We start from the raw sequence: 21225 nt of genomic DNA on the forward strand, positions 1-21225 counted from the left end.
GAACAACAAAGCTGACTGCTTGCCCTTTGAGTATAGTAAAGGCCGCCTTATGACCCTATAAAAATAGACTTTGTGACTTTCAGAGTCCCTTCATCATAAATGAAACAGGCTGTGTCTGATCATGTCTCACACACCACATGGCCAGATAAGGTTGTAAAATGTTAAAATGACATTTCCTGGTGAATAGATTTGTCTTGGTTGAAAGCAATGCAAAAATGCAAAAACGCATCAAAAACACTAAGTGTGAACATAGCCCAAGGTGTGGAGGAGTATTTTTGTTTTTGGTAACTTATTTTGCCTTATATGCAAGTCATTAACCTGGAAAGGATGTTCCTTAACATATTTCCCAGGAAAATCCATTTTGGTTTCGTTTTTGTATGTTTTATTGTGAGTCCGTAAAAGCAGTGTAATACCTCTGACAGCGTTGTTGACAGAAGTGACCTGGGAGTCAGAAATGCTTCCAGGGGTCTTCCCTATGCTGTCCCTATGTCATTTGAGCACTGTTCCCAACGATTTGGGCAATTTTTAGGCCCTCTGCAGACCGCCGGGGGGAGCCGCCTGAAAAATGCTCGAGTTTCCCTTAAACTTACATTGGGCTTGTTGCTCGGGTCGCGCACCCGAGCATTCCAATTTGCTTGAGCCGAGCATCGGGAACCCGAGCATTTTAGTGCTCGCCCATCACTAATAGTTACCCATCATGTTGAGGTCACCTTGACATGGTTGATGGGCATACATGAATTGGCCAATTTATGCACTAAGAACCTTAATTTTTGTAAGTACATTATATTTAGCAATAATGCAGTTTAGTTCTTATGTTCTCAGTGTTTGTATATATCTTGGCCCTTACAGAGTGCTGCTGTACTTTCTTTTTCTATATTATGCAGTCATTGCAGCGTGCACCTGTTCACACTGTATGGAGATGCTGGTCAGGTTTTTTTTTTCTTGCAGTTTACCATGGAGGTTGTGACTTCCTTCTTTTCTGACTTTGCACTCCACCCATCAGCCCAAGGGTGCTTTTAATTAGTGTTGGTTTCTAATTGCCCACTTAAAATTGTAGGCTTTTAGCCCAAGAACGGTATGTTTACCCATTTAAACTGTAGGCGTATAGCCCAAGAGAGGCATGTTTAAGAGGATAGTTACCCATCATGCGGAGGTCACCTTTCCATGGATGATGGGCATACATGAATTGACCAATTTATGCGCTAAGAACCTTCATTTTTTGTAAGTACATTATACTTAGTAATAATGCAGTTTAGTACTTATGTTATCAGTGTTTGCATATATCTTGGCCCTTAGAGAGTGCTGCTGTGCTTTCTTTTTGTAAGAAGCAGGTGATGTCCTTCTTGGATACTGCAGGATGCTATAGGAAGTTTGTCTCTAACTATAGTGCATTTGCAAAGCCTCTGATGGACCTCACCAAAAAGAAGCTACCGCAAACTGTTGACTGGACAGTTCTTTCACACCACTGAAAGCCACCTTTGCCATTTTCCTAGTCCTACAAGCCCTGGACTTCACCCAGTGGTTTTTAGTTCAAACAGATGCCAGTGTGTATTGCCTGGGTGCTGTGCTCAGCCTGGTAAATGGGAAGGGGAACAGCATCCAGTGATGTTCCTCAGCCTCAAACTATTGCCCCGAGAAGTGGCATATGCCACTGTGTAGAAGGAGTGCATGTGGAAGCTGTAGCCCTAATGCTACTTCCCTATAGTGACTGACCACAACCCTCTTAGGTGGCTGCATCAGGTGGCTGGTGACAATGGTAAACTACTGCAGTGGAGCTTCACTCTACAGCAGTACAATTTTACCATTCTGCATAAAAAGGGTAGCGAACATGGCAACACTGACTGGCTGTCCCGAAAGGGGGATGACGGGGAGATGGGCTTGAGAGACAATCTGTAAATTGGTCTCCCATGCCATCTCTAAAAGGGGGAGGTGTCATAGTCATAGATGTAATTGTAAAATTTATAAAGCAATCGAATTGTTCCCATAGTGAACATTGAAGCAAGGCTAACACTATATTAACCTCTACATGACCCGGCTGCAGCTGAGACCCCCCTGCTGCAAACAGATAATTAAAGTTGGTTTTCTGATGTATTGCAGACATAAATTCCAGGCTCAGCTTGCAGAAGTATGTCGGAGGGGACAAATTTATGGCCTGTGGAGATGTTCTACGGTCCTAGCCTCCCTATGTTCAGAGAACTGAAAATAGACTGCTTTCTTCCCTTTTCAAATTATGAATATTAGGCTTTTATGAACAGGAAGGGTCCTACAGTTATGGCAAACATATTTTCAACGTCTTAAAAAAGTGGCAAACGTAATGCATTGACTTACATCATTTGGTGGTCACCACATTAGTACCAAATTAAAATCTGATAGATGGATGACAATATACAGTTATATGAAAAAGTTTGGGCACTCCTATTAATCTTAAGCTTAATGTTTTCTAAAAACTGGTGTTTTTGCAACAGCTATTTCAGTTTGATATATGTAATAACTGTGGGACACAGTAATGTTTCTGCCTTGAAATGAGGTTTATTGTACTAACAGAAAATGTGCAATCTGCATTCAAACAAAATTTGACAGGTGCATAAGTATGGGCACCCTTATCATTTTCTTGTTTTAAATACTCCTACCTACTTTTTACTGACTTACTAAAGCACTTTTTTTGGTTTTGTAACCTCATTGAGCTGCGAACTTCATAGCCAGGTGTATGCAATCATGAGGAAAGCTACTTAAAGTGGCCACTTGCAAGTTGTTCTCCTGTTTGAATCTCCTCTGAAGAGTGGCATCATGGGCTCCTCAAAACAACTGTCAAATGATCTGAAAACAAAGATTATTCAACATAGTTGTTCAGGGGAAGGATACAAAAAGCTGTCTCAGAGATTTAACCTGTCAGTTTCCACTGTGAGGAGCATAGTAAGGAAATGGAAGAACACAGGGACAGTTCTTGTTAAGGCCAGAAGTGGCAGGCCAAGAAAAACATCAGAAAGGCAGAGAAGAAGAATGGTGAGATCAGTCAAGGACAATCCTCAGACCACCTCCAGAGAGCTGCAGCATCAACTTGCTGCAGATGGTGTCACTGTGCATCGGTCAACTATACAACGCACTTTGCACAATGAGAAGCTGTATGGGAGAGTGATGCGAAAGAAGCCGCTTCTGCAAGCACGCCACAAACAGAGTCGGCTGAGGTATGCAAAAGCACATTTGGAGAAGCCAATTTCTTTTTGGAAGAAGGTCCTGTGGACTGATGAAACCAAGATTGAGTTGTTTGGTCATACAAAAAGGCGTTATGCATGGCGGCAAAAAAACATAGCATTCCAAGAAAAACACTTGCTACCCACAGTAAAATTTGGTGGAGGTTCCATCATGCTTTGGGGCTGTGTGGCCAATGCCAGCACCGGGAATCTTGTTAAAGTTGAGGGACGCATGGATTCCACTCAGTATCAGCAGATTCTTGACAATAATGTTCAAGAATCAGTGATAAAGTTGAAGTTACGCAGGGGATAGATCTTTCAGCAAGACAATGATCCAAAACACCGCTCCAAATCTACTCAGGCATTCATGCAGAGGAACAATTACAATGTTCTGGAATGGCCATCCCAGTCCCCAGACCTGAATATCATTGAACATCTGTGGGATCATTTGAAGAGGGCTGTCCATGCTCGGCGACCATCAAACTTAACTGAACTGGAATTGTTTTGTAAAGAGGAATGGTCAAAAATACCTTCATCCAGGATCCAGGAACTCATTAAAAGCTACAGGAAGCGACTAGAGGCTGTTATTTTTGCAAAAGGAGGATCTACTAAATATTAATGTCACTTTCTGGTGAGGTGCCCATACTTATGCACCTGTCAAATTTTGTTTGAATGCAGATTGCACATTTTCTGTTAGTACAATAAACCTCATTTCAAGGCAGAAACATTACTGTGTCCAACAGTTATTACATATATCAAACTGAAATAGCTGTTGGAAAAACAACAATTTTTAGAAAACATTAAGCTTAAGATTAATAGGGGTGCCCAAGCTTTTTCATATAACTGTATATGACATGTTTCCTATCTATGGAAAGCTAAAATCATAATAGGAAATATAACATATATATCTCAGGCCTGGGACCTCCATGTGCAAAGATATCATGGAAGATGTAGATCTATTAATTTTTGAGACCCTAGCCACATCCCATTACCAACCTCTATATGAGCTCACCAAAAAGAGGTATATTGGTGCATTTTTTTTATACAATAAAAGCAGCATTTGAGTTTTTGTCACTGTCAGTCCTGGAAGACACAGTTCGCTGTGGTTTTGCACCATTTACCTAAAAGGAGTGCCTCCCTCCACTATGATCTGCGCCATTCCAGTGACACAGGTTTAGTACTTTTCTTTGATTATTCTTTTTTATTTTGTATGATTGTATATAATGTATTGTTTTGTCAATTTTGTACTATCTTTGTATATTTTTAGAAACACTGCCTACTTTTCGGATTAAATATTTAAAATTTAAAAGCTTTGTTCATCTTGCTCTGTAAACGCATCCCTGAAGCCATATACTACCTGTGACGGGTGTCCAATCAGCCTGTATAGACAATTGGTGGTGGGCCGGTGGCAGCTAGTTCCTTTTGTTATTGTGGAGTTAGGCAGTGACCATACCAGGGTTTATATTGCATGAGTTAGAACCAAATATGTATATACTATACGTTAAGCTCCCCAAGAATGGGCATAGTAGTGAAAACAGCCGTAGCCAATGTTCACTATAAGAACTATGAGATGGTTTTATATATTTTACAATTACATCTATGACAACATACTTAACTGACCCGAAGAGCCTTGGTCCTGTGGCCTTGGGAGCCTCGTAACTATCTTCTCCTCCATGCAACAAGCCACTCTCTAGGAGGCTTGTGGGCAGGATATAAAGGCAAAAGACCACTCACCTGGGTGCCTGATTGCTGACAGCATCAAGGTACAATGGTCCTGCCATCCCAAAGAGAGACGATACATAGTGACCACTACATGCTATTCTCTCCATTGCTAGTTTTAACCAACCTAAAGAAGAATAAAGAGAGGTTAGTTCAGTGGAGGAAAAACCTATATCTAGAAACCGGTCTGGATCCAAGAAAAAAAAAGTGTAAGTGCAATTCAAATGCAGCAGGAAAGATGCCAGCTCCACCATATCACTGACCAATCACATTGATTCTGGCACCTCTCCCACCTCTTTCCACCAATCAACTGATTATCTGTATTATTTGCAGATCCTAAAATATCTGCTGCATTCCCTGCCTTGCCTCTTTTATAGATATAATAGTTCCTACTGATTGGCTGCGCTATACCATGTGACAGGGGCAGACACTGACAGCTAGGAGCCCCTGTGCAAGAAATGTGTATGGTACCCCCTCCTTTTTTTGCGACAAAATTACATAATATATATACATAATAAAAGAGACTATGTAAGATATATACAGTACAGACCAAAAGTTTGGACACACCTCATTTAAAGATTTTTCTGTATTTTCATGGCTATGAAAATTGTACATTCACACTGAAGACATCAAAACTATGAATTAACACATGTGGAATTATATACTTAACAAAAAAGTGTGAAACAACTGAAAATATGTCTTATATTCTAGGTTCTTCAAAGTAGCCACCTTTTGCTTTGAAGACTGCTTTGCACACTCTTGGCTAGTGTTGAGCCACCCCCGTAGTGTTCGAGTTCGGCTCGGTTCGTCGAACACCCGTGTGTTCGCCGAACTGTTCGTCGAACTGTTCGTCGAACACCTTCGAACACCGTTAAAACCAATGGCAGGCAAACAAAAACACATAGAAACACATAGAAAACACCTTCAAAGGTGTCCAAAAGCTGACAAACTGCTCAGAAGACACAACTAACACATGGAAAAGTGACAAGTACATATAGTCATGCGAAAAGAAAAGAGGTGGAGGAGTAAAAGGAGAGGGAGACACAGATATAGGCATGTCATGCCCTTCTAAAATCCAAAAAGTGAGAAGCCGACACGTTCAGTCCGCTCCTGCCCGTGCCACCTCCGCGTCGCCGGGTTGGTGCCAGAGCCGCGGTGAACCCTGACGGCCAGCCCCCCTCTCCCAATACTGGTGCCTGTCCGCTGGTGGGTCGAGCGAGCCCCCCTGTGGTGGAGGCAGCTCTAAGCTTTTTAATTTAAATTGTCTCTCTAATTTGAATGAATACACTTTAAATCCATTTACAAGGATCTATTGGAGGGCAAGTCTCATGCCAGCAGCCGGGTAATTCCAGATCCAGTAGCGTCCACTAAAGCTGCTGCAGTTAAAAAACTTTTATAAGGATCGAGCTCGGCTGTCCACCGCAAGGCATCCTACTGCCAGTCCCAGCCCCTATGCCTTGGGGTGCCTCCTGATGCTCTTCACTGAGTATCCCGTGGTCCCGAAGCATTTCCTTTGAAAAAATTAAGTGTCCAAACTACAGGTGGTGTAGCTTGCTTAACAGCCGGGATAATCCGCTGGCTAGCAGACACTGCTACTAGGCACAAAGTATTTCCTGGGCTAGATGCAGTTAAAAATTTGTAATTAGATACTCTCGTTGGATGCTGAGAAAGCATTCCATAGAGTCTCCTGGCACGCCATATATGATTCTCTTAAAAAGCTTGGGGTAGGGGTCTAGGGGACCCTTTTATAGCCAAAATCACGGCCCTGTATCGCAATACGTCACCTAGGCTGAAGATAAATGGAACTGTAGCACCCTGATGGCTCGGTTGCTACAGAGGTATTGCACCTCACCCAGAGGTGTGATATCTCACTCTCAGGTAAGGATGTAGTGTGGATCAGGACCCGACACCTGCATGCATTACACCACATTGCCATGGGGCAGGGCGACCAATATGCCCCTGAGATGGGCACGACAGTCCCTGTCCCTGGCTGGAGTGGGGGGAGGGAACACTGAGGAAGGGGAACCCTGTAGTGCAGGAGCAGGGAGGAAGCAGTTCCTGGGTGCATTGAGAAGGGAGTATAAAATGTGGGCACCATCTTAGTTCAGTGCAGAGAAGTCTGAGCAGAAGTGGCAGGGAGCAGGGGCTCTGCATGAGCTCTGCTCCGTAGGCGGGCCTAGTAACAGAGGCCCAGGCCTGGAAGAGGGAGAAGGAAGGAAGAGGAGCGGAGAAGGCTCCAGGAACGAGGAACGAAGGGATCCCAGGGGTGCGGACGGGCGAGTCGCCACCGCACGCCCGAATCCACCTGCGTGGAGGGGTCAGGCCAAAAGGGGAGACCGGTCCCCGAAACTAGTGGAGGCAGGAAACGACCCTCAGCTAGAAACAGGAGGCTGTGACATTTTATGTGGCGCAGCCCCTCGCTACACCCGCTAGGAAGGCACCACATTTGGTCAGGGAAACTGGCGCCAAGTTTACCAAGAGGAGGCCCGAGGCAGCCGGACAGAAGGTTTGGTAAGAAAGGCCAGACAAAGGACACACAAAGGGGGTCCTGTGAAGCGCTCCAAAGTTATCTGGGAGTTGTCTGAGCCCCTCACCTGGTGAGCACAGTACGACGTGGGCAGCCGTTACCTGCAGACGTGGTCTGGATAATAAGAACTGAGAGTAAAGGCCCTGGACTGCATCACTGACTCCGTGTCGTTACTGCTGCTGCCCTGCACCATCACCCCCATCCTCCGCATACACTGCCCTGATTCTATACTCCTCCCGTGGGGAGTTATGCTACGCTCTGCTGCACCCACAACACCAGACTCAGCGGTCTGCCCTGGAGCGGCGGTTCACTCTGACCGCAATCCACGGGTGGCGTAGCCGGACATTTAAACATCAAAACCACATAAATAGTTCCGCCACTGGTTTGACCGCCCTGAGCCACGGAACCGGGTCGCCGCCACGGAGACTACAACCACCAGCATCCACCAAAAAGGGTAAGGCTCCGGGTGTCCCAAGGCCCAGGGGGCGCGTCAGAACATTTTCATCACCTTTCACAATCACCAATGGGACAAGGCAGGGATGTTCTCTGTCCCCTCTCTTATACATCCTAGTGACGGAGCACCTGCTCTCATCAATTCGCCATAACCCCAATATTAGGTGGATTGAGGTGGGAGGCACCGAGTACAAGTGCTCTCTATTTGCTGATGATGTCCTAGTATATATCACTCAATCACATATATCCATCCATGCTGTTATGGCTGAAATAGATCACTTTGTTACATGGTCAAATTTTAAAATCAATGCAGCGAAGTCTGAGGCCCTCGATGTCTCCCTCCCCAAATCCATATAGGATTCCATCCAGTCCAACTTTCCCTTTGCCTGGCCCTCACAGGGTATCAAATACTTAGGAATTCCTATTTATAGAGACCTCTCCCATCTATGTTATCTTAATTTTGGGCCCTTTATTGAACAACTCCATACAGACCACGGTTGGCAAGTTAGAACTGTAAGATTCACTACGTGAACCACTGGTGTTTTGTGGAAAAGCACATGTACACTGTGTTACAAATTATTATGCAAAAAGTGTTTAGGAGTGATAAGGGAAGAATTTGTTTGTTTGTCAGTTAAACTCATTGATGGTGATGTGTGTCAGGGCTCTTTATATCACTGTAAGCAATTGCAGACACCTGTGCTAATTAGTTTGGCAGGTGTGTCCAATGAAAGGCAAGACTACTTAAGAAGGCTGTCTCACATTATTAAGCAGCCTACATTTTCTGCCAAAATGGGAAAGAAAAAGGATGTGTCGGCTGCTGAGAAACAACAAATTGTGGAGTGTTTAGGTCAAGGCATGACTACAATCAACATTGTGCGATGATCAGGATGAAGTGTCTTGGCAATCAAGAAGTATGTAGCTGATTCACAGTACACACGTGTGCGTGCTGATAAGGGCAAATTGAGGACTCTTTCCTACAGGCAATTACGTCAGGATCAAAGAGCAGCGGCAAAAAAGCCTTGTCATAGCAGCAGACAAGTTTTTGAAGCTGCTGGTGCCTCCAACGTCCCCCGAACAACAAGATGCAGGGTCCTTCAGAGGTTTGCAGCTGTGCATACGCCATCCTGTCGACCTCCTCTATCCACTTCACACAAGCAGAAATGGCTCCAGTGGGCCAAACATTACATGAAGACTGATTTCAAAACTGTTTTGTTCACGGATGAGTGCCGTGCAGCGCTCGATGGTCCAGATGGATGGAGTGGAGGATGGCTGGTTGATGGACACTAGAGATGAGCGTTGTTCTACTCGAACTGTTCGCCAATCTCAAATTCGAGGTGTTTTGGGCGGTGTTCGAGCCGTTCGGCGAACACGAACAATTTGATAAAAATTCGGCTGTTCGAGGTTATGTTCGATAACTGTTCGTGCACCAAAATCATAACTGGATTTTTTCTCAGTAATGATGAAAATTAATGTTAATACGCAGTTTGAGTGTACAGCGGGGTGGGGGGAGGGGCAGGGGATGGATCTCTGCAGGAACAATGAAGATCTCCATTTTTTTTTCTCTTTCCCGCATTTGCAGTGGGGAGGTGCAATCTGTCAGCCTATCAGCAGCGCACACACGGAGCGAAGTGCTTTTTTTCACACAAGCAAGGGCATGTGTCATTGGCAGTGTATGTCACATGTCCTTGCCCTATAAGACCAAGCCATTTTCCCCGTCGCCACCATTTTCTCACTGCTGCAGCTGCGTGTTAGACGGCACCGCTGTTGCTGTGTGCGCTATACCTTGTTAATTTCAAGCCAATTCTCGCACAAATCTACAGATAGCTTGGGAGTAGGGAATAGTTGTGATTGCAGTCCTTTTAAGGACTAGGTTACAGCATTTCCTACGACTTTTATCAGGGAGGTCTGTGCTCTTAAATAGATAGGTTGTGGGAGTAAAGACTAATTGTAATTGGAGTCCTTTTCAGGACTAGGTTACATCAGTTCCTATCAGTTTTTGCCAGGCAGGTCTGTGCCAGTGCTGTGCAAGTTTTTTTCACAGCATTTGGCTGAATCTAGCAAAGCTAATCCTTTTTGGCCTATTGCAGAGTGTGTTAGTCAGTGGAGTAGCCTATCTGTGCTGCAAGATATACCACCTGTGTATAGAATACCAATTTTTTTACTGCACCTAGTGAAGTAAAATCTTTTGGCATAGCATCATTCTATTAGTCCATCTATACTGACCTCCATCAGGTTGCAAATTAAAACTAATTTTTATCTGCATCTACAGTACCTCTGAAAAAATATTTGGGCTTCTAGCTGTGTGTGGGACTTGTTGTATTAGTCCATCTATACTGACCTCCATCAGGTTGCAAACTGAATATATTTTTTTCTGCATCTACCTCTGAAAAAATATTTGGGCTTCTAGCTGTGTGTGGGTCTTGTTCTATTAATCCATCTATACTGACCTCCATCAGGTTGCAAACTGAATATATTTTTTTCTGCATCTACCTCTGAAAAAATATTGGGCTTCTAGCTGTGTGTGGGATTTGTTGTATTAGTTCATCTATACTGACCTCCATCAGGTTGCAAACTGAATATAATTTTTTTCTGCATCTAGCTATGAAAAAATATTTGGCCTTCTAGCAGTGTGTCGGACTTTCTCTATTAGTCCATCTATACTGACCTCCATCAGGTTGCAAATTAAAAATAATTTGTATCTGCATCTACAGTACCTCTGAAAAAATATTTGGGCTTCTAGCTGTGTGTGGGACTTGTTGTATTAGTCCATCTATACTGACCTCCATCAGGTTGCAAACTGAATATATTTTTTTCTGCATCTACCTCTGAAAAAATATTTGGGCTTCTAGCTGTGTGTGGGACTTGTTGTATTAGTCCATCTATACTGACCTCCATCAGGTTGCAAATTAAAAATAATTTGTATCTGCATCTACAGTACCTCTGAAAAAATATTTGGGCTTCTAGCTGTGTGTGGGACTTGTTGTATTAGTCCATCTATACTGACCTCCATCAGGTTGCAAACTGAATATAATTTTTTTCTGCATCTACCTCTGAAAAAATATTTGGCCTTGTAGCAGTGTGTCGGACTTTCACTATTAGTCCATCTATACTGACCTCCATCAGGTTGCAAACTGAATATATTTTTTTCTTCATCTAACCCAGCCAATAGTTTTGGCCTAATACCACAGTTTGGCCACTCAGCTCTGCTCGGTTACCATCCATTGTTTTTTTGTGCAAACAACTCCAGAGTTGTGAATTAGTTAACCACCAAAATGAGTGGAAAAAGGCCTGCTGCTGGTGGAAAGGGGAATAGGCGTGTTGGGAAGGGGAAAAAAGGTTGTGTCCGTGGGGTAGGTGTTAAAGCAACAGTAACATCTGCAGAAGAAAGACCATCTTCCAGCCAAACTAAAATGTCTACTTCTTTTAGCGGACAATGTGATAAGATCCCTTTCTTACGGCCACGCCAATCGCTACAAATTCCAGATGAGGCACAAAAACAGCAGGTGCTTCAACGGATATCAAGTGCTCCTTTAAGTGGGCTCTCCTCCACATCAACTTCAACATCACAAATACTCCAGTCCTCAAAGGTGTCACCCAAATCGCACTTGCTTCCTCACAGCTCCCAAATCTCCAGCTGCCCGTCTGAGTATGAGGTAGAACAGATGGTTGAGTCTGCAGAGTTGTTTACTCATACTATAGCCTGGGAATCAGAGGTCGACTCCAGCGCTTCTGTGAATCCAGACGAGGAAATGATCTGCACTGATGCCCAGAATCTTTATGAGTCGGATCCAGGACCAGACGCAGAAGGTTCTGACCATAATGTAGACCCTCATTCCCAAACTGTAACTCCTGTTGGTGGAGACAATGAGGAAGACGATGATAAGACTCAAATACCTGATTGGAGCGACAACTTTAGTTTTTTGTCAGGGCAGGAACAGGTTGGCTCTGAGGACGACGGGTGTGATAACACACAGGGTGATGATGATGAGGTTGGAGATCCCACTTACTGTCAACCCACAGTCAGCCAAGAGATGAGGTCAGCAGAGGAGGTGGAGGAAGATGCTAGTGACGACGAGGTCAGGTTGCGCCTTCCTGGACAGAGACGTAGTACTGGAAGCACGTCAACAACTGCATCCTCAAACACAACTCTGCCTCTCACCACAAGTCGTGGTGGCTCTTCAGGTCGCATGGGTGCTAAGCCTTGCATAGCCTGGGCATTTTTTCAGATCGATAAAGATGACCCAACTCGTGTTATCTGTAACATTTGTCAGCAAAAGCTAAGTAGAGGCCAAAAAATACATAGTTTGAGTACTTCATGCATGCACCGGCACATGGACATGAAGCATAAGTTGCAGTGGGAAGCTCAGTGTGCTACAATGCGGCCTAGCCGGCCGGGCCAACCACCGTCTGCCATATCTTGTGCATCCGCGGCCTCTTCATCCTCTGTGACTGGGGGGACAGCAGTCACACCTGTTTTGGGGCGCAGACCTGCCACCTCTTTACCCGCAACAGCCAGCGTGATTGGCAGGTCATCATTTTCTTTGGAGGTGGTAACACCAGCTGGTGTTGAGCGCTGTCCGACATCGATAGCACCACCTTTGGATCAAGGCAACCTAACATGTCCGCCTGCATCTTCCTCACAGACCGGCAGTTTGCCGGGGACACCCTTATCAACCCCGTCTAAGCACAATAGCCAGCCCTCGGTCCCTCAGATGTGGACAAGTAAAAGACCATTTCCTCCTAGCCATGAGAAAGCTAAGAGGTTGAATTTCACCATCTGCAAGCTCTTGGCTACAGAAATGCTGCCTTTCCGCCTGGTGGACACAGAGGATTTTCGAGACCTTATGTCCGTCGCAGTGCCCCAGTACCAGATGCCCAGTCGGCACTACTTCTCAAAGAAAGGTGTGCCTGCGCTCCACCAGCATGTCGCACACAACATCACCGCTTCTTTGAGAAACTCTGTGTGTGACAGGGTGCATTTCACCACAGACACTTGGACGAGTAGGCATGAACAGGGGCGTTACATGTCGCTGACTGGGCACTGGGTAACTATGGTGACAGCAGGACAAGGGGCTGCTGTCCAAGTCTTGCCGTCCCCACGAGTTGTGCGTCAATCCTCTTTATGTCAAAGTTCCTCCACTGCTTCTGCCTCCTCAACCTCCTCTCGGTCTTCCACCTGCACCCAAAGCCTGTCTGGTCATGCCACAAGCTTTCTAACTGCGCAGAAGGGATCCTGCACACCTCCTTACTATGCTGGCAGTAGGGCTCAACGTCATTAGGCGGTTTTTACATTGAAATATCTGGGAAATGTGAGTCACACAGCTGAGGAGTTGTGGTCAGCTCTGGAGAACCAATTTCATGAATGGTTGTCTCCACTGGACCTGAAACCAGGGAAGGCCGTGTGCGACAATGCTGCAAACCTGGGTGCGGCCCTTCGCCGGGGCAATGTCACACACGTGCCTTGTATGGCTCACGTGTTGAACCTGGTTGTCCAGCAATTTTTAGCCCACTATCCCAGACTAGATGGCCTTCTGCAGAGGGCACGGTCGCTGTGTGCTCACTTCCGCCGTTCGCATCCCGCAGCTCAGCGACTTACATCTCTACAGAAGTCGTTGGGCCTGCCACTTCACCGGCTAAAATGCGATGTGCCTACCCGGTGGAATTCAACTCTGCACATGTTGCAGCGACTGTGGCAGCACCGACAAGCCCTGGTGCAATACGTTCTGACGTATAGCCTGGGCCAACGAGATTCAGAGGTGGGGCAAATCACGCTGGAGGAGTGGTCTCAGATCAGGGACCTATGCACCCTTCTGCACAGTTTTGAAATGGCGACGAAGATGTTTAGTGCTGACGATGCCATTATCAGCATGACTATTCCGCTGATTTACATGCTGGAGCACATGTTAAACAGAATTCGGAGTCAGGTGGTGGCACAAGAGGAGGTGGTGGAAGTAGAGGAGGAGGAGTTGTATGCGGAAGGGCTAACATCTGCAAGGTCCAGACGGTCGGCAGCACCAAGGCGGCAGGCATGTGAGGGTGGGGGAGATGGTTTTACCAGGGCGCATGGTAGCAGCCAAACTAGTGAGGAAGGTGCAGGAGCCCAGGAAGAAGTGGAGGACGAACTGATGGAAGACTCATCAGATGAGGGAGACCTTGTTCACATTTCTGTTGTGCGAGGTTGGGGGGGAGAGGACAGAGGAAGGAAGCATGATTGTTACCTCGCCACCAACACAACAGGGACTTGGTGCTCCTGGATGCGCAACACACATGAGTGCCTTCTTGCTGCACTACCTGCAACATGACCCTCGAATTGTGAGAATTAGAAATAATCCTGACTACTGGGTTGCCACACTGTTAGATCCCCGGTACAAAAGTAAATTTGCAGAAATTATTCCTGCCATAGAAAGGGATGCATGCATGCAGGAGTATCAGCAGAGACTGTTGCAGAATCTTACATGTGCTTTTCCACAAAATACCAGTGGTGCACGTAGTGAATCTCACAGTTCCAACTTGCCAACCGTGGGACCGTCAAGTGTTCAGCACTCAAACCGTAACAGAACCACGGTATCTGGTGGTAACATCAATTTTGCGGAATCATTTCACCACTTTTTTAGCCCATCCTTTGCAAGGCCACAGGAGACAAGAAGTCTGACACATAGTCAACGCCTAGAGACGATGGTACAGGAGTATCTCCAAGTAAACATTGAAGCCACGACTGTGTCACTGGACCCTTGCTCTTTTTGGGCTTCCAATCTGGATAAATGGCCGGAGCTAGCCACTTACGCCTTGGAGATCTTGTCATGCCCCGCAGCCAGCGTTCTGTCTGAACGTGTGTTCAGCGCTGCTGGTGGTGTGCTGACAGATAAGCGCACGCGGCTCTCCACTGATAATGTAGACAGACTCACGTTCATAAAGATGAACAAATCATGGATCCGAAACGACTTTTCTACCCCTGTGTCATCCTGGGGAGAGTAAAAGCTTGATGATTGTTTAAAATCACCCTACCAACCGTTTTAAGCTTTCAAATTACTAATCATGTTTATCTGTATCTTGACTGGAAAATAATTTGGGCTTTGTAGCAGTGTGCAGCACTGATCCTATTAGGCCATCTATAATAAGCTCCACCAGATTTAAAATTAAAAATAATTTTTAGCTGCATCTAGCCCGGAAAATAATTTTGGGGCTCCGAGATGCGCAAGACACATAAGTGCCTTCTTGCTGCACTACCTGCAGCATGACCCTCATATTGTCAGAATTCGAAGTAATCATGACTACTGGGTTGCCACACTCTTAGATCCCCCAAACTTTTCGATCAACCTTTTCATTTTAATAAAGACCAAAAAAATGGTCATTTTTGAAATTATAAGCATTAGCAGGTTGTTAGAAACTGAAATCAAACAGTTTTCAACTCAAAACTTTATTCTAGGTGATGTTACATTTTCACATAGGACCCCTTGTTCGAAAGGAGCTTCTGAACTCTCTCGTCCATTGAATTTGTCAGGTTTTGGATGGTTTCTGCTTCAGTTGTTTTGCATGAGGACAGAATACCCTCCCAGAGCTGTTGCTTAGATGTGAACTGCCTCCCGCCATCATAGACACTCCTTTTAATGATGCTCCAAAGGTTCTGAATGGGGTAGAGGTCAGGGGAGCATGGGGGTCACACCATAAGTTTGTCCCCTTTTATGCCCATATCAGCCAGAGATGCAGATGTTTTATGTGCAGCATGAGATGGTGCATTATCATGCAGAAAAATGATCTTGCTGTGAAATACACGGTTCTTCTTCTTGAACCATGGCAGGAAGTGCTGTTTGAGAAAATCCACATACATTATGGAGTTCATCTTTAGCGCCTTCAGGGATCCTAAAGGGGCCGACAATCTCTCTCCCCATGATTCCAGCCCAAAACATTACTCCACCTCCTCCTTGTTGGCGCTGTAGCCGTGTTTGCGTGGGGTGTCCATCAACCAGCCATCCTCCACTCCATCCATCTGGACCATCGAGCGCTGCACGGCACTCATCCGTGAACAAAACAGTTTTGAAATCAGTCTTCATGTAATGTTTGGCCCACTGGAGCCGTTTCTGCTTGTGTGAAGTGGATAGAGGAGGTCAACAGGATGGCGTATGCACAGCTGCAAACCTCTGAAGGACCCTGCATCTTGTTGTTCGGGGGACGTTGGAGGCACAAGCAGCTTCAAAAATTTGTCTGCTGCTATGACAAGGCTTTTTTGCCGCTGCTCTTTCAACCTGACGTAATTGCCTGTAGGAAAGAGTCCTCAATTTGCCCTTATCAGCACGCACACGTGTGTACTGTGAATCAGCTACATACTTCTTGATTGCCAAGACACTTCATCCTGATCATCGCACAATGTTGATTGTAGTCATGCCTTGACCTAAACACTCCACAATTTGTTGCTTCTCAGCAGCCGACACATCCTTTTTCTTTCCCATTTTGGCAGAAAATGTAGGCTGCTGAATAATGTGAGAGAGCCTTCTTAAGTAGTCTTGCCTTTCATTGGACACACCTGACAAACTAATTAGCACTGGTGTCTGCAATTGCTTACAGTGATATAAAGAGCCCTGACACACATCACCATCAATGAGTTTAACTGACAAACAAACAAATTCTTCCCTTATCACTCCTAAACACTTTTTGCATAATAATTTGGAACACAGTGTACATGTGCTTTTCCACAAAACACCAGTGGTTCACGTAGTGAATCTTACAGTTCTAACTTGCCAACCGTGGTCTGTATGGAGTTGTTCAATAAAGGGCCCAAAATTAAGATAACATAGATGGGAGAGGTCTCTATGAATAGGAATTCCTAAGTATTTGATACCCTGTGAGGGCCAGGCAAAGGGAAAGTTGGACTGGATGGAATCCTATATGGATTTGGGGAGGGAGATATCGAGGGCCTCAGACTTCGCTGCATTGATTTTAAAATTTGACCATGTAACAAAGTGATCTATTTCAGCCATAACAGCATGGATGGATATATGTGATTGAGTGATATATACTAGGACATCATCAGCAAATAGAGAGCACTTGTACTCGGTGCCTCCCACCTCAATCCACCTAATATTGGGGTTATGGCGAATTGATGAGAGCAGGTGCTCCGTCACTAGGATGTATAAGAGAGGGGACAGAGAACATCCCTGCCTTGTCCCATTGGTGATTGTGAAAGGTGATGAAAATGTTCTGACGCACCCCCTGGGCCTTGGGACACCTGGAGCCGGACCCTTTTTGGTGGATGCTGGTGGTTGTAGTCTCCGTGGCGGCAACCCGTTCCGTGGCTCAGGGCGGTCAAACCAGTGGCGGAACTATTTATGTGGTTTTGATGTTTAAATGTCCGACTACGCCACCCGTGGATTGCGGTCAGAGTGAACCGCCGCTCCAGGGCAGACCGCTGAGGCTGGTGTTGTGGGTGCAGCAGAGCGTAGCATAACTCCCCACGGGAGGAGTATAGCCTCAGGGCAGTGTATGCGGAGGATGGGGGTGATGGTGCAGGGCAGCAGCAGTAATGACACGGAGTCAGTGATGCAGTCCAGGGCCTTTACTCACAGTTCTTATTATCCAGACCACGTCTGCAGGTAACGGCTGCTCACGTCGTACTGTGCTCACCAGGTGAGGGGCTCAGACAACTCCCAGATAACTTTGGAGCGCTTCACAGGACCCCCTTTGTGTGTCCTTTGTCTGGCCTTTCTTACCAACCCTTCTGTCCGGCTGCCTCGGGCCTCCTCTTGGTAAACTTGGCACCAGTTTCCCTGACCCTATGTGGTGCCTTCCTAGCGGGTGTAGCGAGGGGCTGCGCCACATAAAATGTCACAGCCTCCTGTTTCTAGCTGAGGGTCGTTTCCTGCCTCCACTAGTTTCGGGGACCGGTCTCCCCCTTTGGCCTGACCCCTCCACGCAGGTGGATTCTGGCGTGCGGTGGCGACTCGCCCGTCCGCACCCCTGAGATCCCTTCGTTCCTCGTTCCTGGAGCCTTCTCCGCTCCTCTTCCTTCCTTCTCCCTCTTCCAGGCCTGGGCCTCTGTTACTAGGCCCGCCTCCGGAGCAGAGCTCATGCAGAGCACCTGCTCCCTGCCACTTCTGCTCAGACTTCTCTGCACTGAACTAAGATGGTGCCCACCTTTTATACTCCCTTCTCAATGCACCCAGGAACTGCTTCCTCCCTGCTCCTGCACTACAGGGTTCCCCTTCCTCAGTGTTCCCTCCCCCCACTCCAGCCAGGGACAGGGACTGTCGTGCCCATCTCAGGGGCATATTGGTCGCCCTGCCCCACGGCAATGTGGTGTAATGCATGCAGGTGTCGGGTCCTGATCCACACTACATCCTTACCTGAGAGTGAGATATCACACCTCTCGGTGAGGTGCAATACCTCTGTAGCAACCGAGCCCTCAGGGTGCTACAGTTCCATTTATCTTCAGCCTAGGTGACGTATTGCGATACAGGGCCGTGATTTTGGCTATAAAAGGGTCCCCTAGACCCCTACCCCAAGCTTTTTAAGAGAATCATATATGGCGTGCCAGGAGACTCTATGGAATGCTTTCTCAGCATCCAACGAGAGTATCTAATTACAAATTTTTAACTGCATCTAGCCCAGGAAATACTTTGTGCCTAGTAGCAGGGTCTGCTAGTCAGCGGATTATCCCGGCTGTTAAGCAAGCTACACCACCTGTAGTTTGGACACTTAATTTTTTCAAAGGAAATGCTTAGGGACCACGGGATACTCAGTGAAGAGCATCAGGAGGCACCCCAAGGCATAGGGGCTGGGACTGGCAATAGGATGCCTTGCGGTGGACCGCCGAGCTCGATCCTTATAAAAGCTTTTTAGCTGCAGCAGCTTTAGTGGACGCTACTGGAGCTGGAATTACGCGGCTGCTGGCATGAGACTTGCCCTCCAATAGAACCTTGTAAATGGATTTAAAGTGTATTCATTCAAATTAGAGAGACAATTTTAATTAAAAAGCTTAGAGCTGCCTCCACCACAGGGGGGCTCGCTCGACCCACCAGCGGACAGGCACCATTATTGGGAGAGGGGGGCTGGCCATCAGGGTTCACCGCGGCTCTGGCACAAACCCGGCGACACGGAGGTGGCACGGGCAGGAGCGGACTGGCCGTGTCGGCTTCTCACTTTTTGGATTTTAGAAGGGCATGACATGCCTATATCTGTGTCTCCCCCTCCTTTTACTCCTCCACCTCTTTTATTTTCGCATGACTATATGTACTTGTCACTTTTCCATGTGTTAGTTATGTCTTCTGAGCAGTTTGTCAGCTTTTGGACACCTTTGAAGGTGTTTTCTATGTGTTTCTATGTGTTTTTGTTTGCCTGCCATTGGTTTTAACGGTGTTCGAAGGTGTTCGACGAACAGTTCGACGAACAGTTCGGCGAACACACGAGTGTTCGACGAACCGAACCGAACTCGAACACTACAGGGGTGGCTCAACACTAATGGACACCCCACGCAAACACGGCTACAGCGCCAACAAGGAGGAGGTGGAGTAATGTTTTGGGCTGGAATCATGGGGAGAGAGATTGTCGGCCCCTTTAGGATCCCTGAAGGCGCTAAAGATGAACTCCATAATGTATGTGGATTTTCTCAAACAGCACTTCCTGCCATGGTTCAAGAAGAAGAACCGTGTATTTCACAGCAAGATCATTTTTTTGCATGATAATGCACCATCTCATGCTGCACATAAAACATCTGCATCTCTGGCTGATATGGGCATAAAAGGTGACATACTTATGGTGTGACCCCCATGCTCCCCTGACCTCTACCCCATTCAGAACCTTTGGAGCATCATTAAAAGGAGTGTCTATGATGGCGGGAGGCAGTTCACATCTAAGCAACAGCTCTGGGAGGGTATTCTGTCCTCATGCAAAACAATTGAAGCAGAAACCATCCAAAACCTGACAAATTCAATGGACGAGAGAGTTCAGAAGCTCCTTTCGAACAAGGGGTCCTATGTGAAAATGTAACATCACCTAGAATAAATTTTTGAGTTGAAGACTGTTTGATTTCAGTTTCTAACAACCTGCTAATGCTTATAATTTCAAAAATGACCATTTTTTTGGTCTTTATTAAAATGAAAAGGTTGATCGAAAAGTTTGGGGGATCTAAGAGTGTGGCAACCCAGTAGTCATGATTACTTCGAATTCTGACAATATGAGGGTCATGCTGCAGGTAGTGCAGCAAGAAGGCACTTATGTGTCTTGCGCATCTCGGAGCCCCAAAATTATTTTCCGGGCTAGATGCAGCTAAAAATTATTTTTAATTTTAAATCTGGTGAAGCTTTAGTATAGATGGCCTAATAGGATCAGTGCTGCACACTGCTACAAAGCCCAAATTATTTTCCAGTCAAGATACAGATAAACATGATTAGTAATTTTAAATCTGGTGGAGCTTATTATAGATGGCCTAATAGAATCAGTGCTGCACACTGCTACAAAGCCCAAATTATTTTCCAGCCAAGATACAGATAAACATGATTAGTAATTTGAAAGCTTAAAACGGTTGGTAGGGTGATTTTAACCAATCATCAAGCTTTTACTCTCCCCAGGATGACACAGGGGTAGAAAAGTCGTTTCGGATCCATGATTTGTTCATCTTTATGAACGTGAGTCTGTCTACATTATCAGTGGAGAGCCGCGTGCGCTTATCTGTCAGCACACCACCAGCAGCGCTGAACACACGTTCAGACAGAACGCTGGCTGCAGGGCATGACAAGATCTCCAAGGCGTAAGTGGCTAGCTCCGGCCATTTATCCAGATTGGAAGCCCAAAATGAGCAAGGGTCCAGTGACACAGTCATGGCTTCAATGTTTACTTGGAGATACTCCTGTACCATCGTCTCTAGGCGTTGACTATGTGTCAGACTTCTTGTCTCCTGTGGCCTTGCAAAGGATGGGCTAAAAAAGTGGTGAAATGATTCCGCAAAATTGATGTTACCAGCCGATACTGTGGTTCTGTTACGGTTTGAGTGCTGAACACTTGACGGTCCCACGGTTGGCAAGTTGGAACTGTGAGATTCACTACGTGCACCACTGGTATTTTGTGGAAAAGCACATGTAATATTCTGCAACAGTCTCTGCTGATACTCCTGCATGCGTGCATCCCTTTCTATGGCAGGAATAATTTCTGCAAATTTACTTTTGTACCGGGGATCTAACAGTGTGGCAACCCAGTAGTCAGGATTATTTCTAATTCTCACAATTCGAGGGTCATGTTGCAGGTAGTGCAGCAAGAAGGCACTCATGTGTGTTGCGCATCCAGGAGCACCAAGTCCCTGTTGTGTTGGTGGCGAGGTAACAATCATGCTTCCTTCCTCTGTCCTCT

This window comes from Phyllobates terribilis, unplaced genomic scaffold (genome assembly GCF_046119375.1).
Source record: "Phyllobates terribilis strain yellow unplaced genomic scaffold, ASM4611937v1 Scaffold_11__3_contigs__length_659146591, whole genome shotgun sequence".
NCBI lineage: Eukaryota > Metazoa > Chordata > Amphibia > Anura > Dendrobatidae > Phyllobates > Phyllobates terribilis.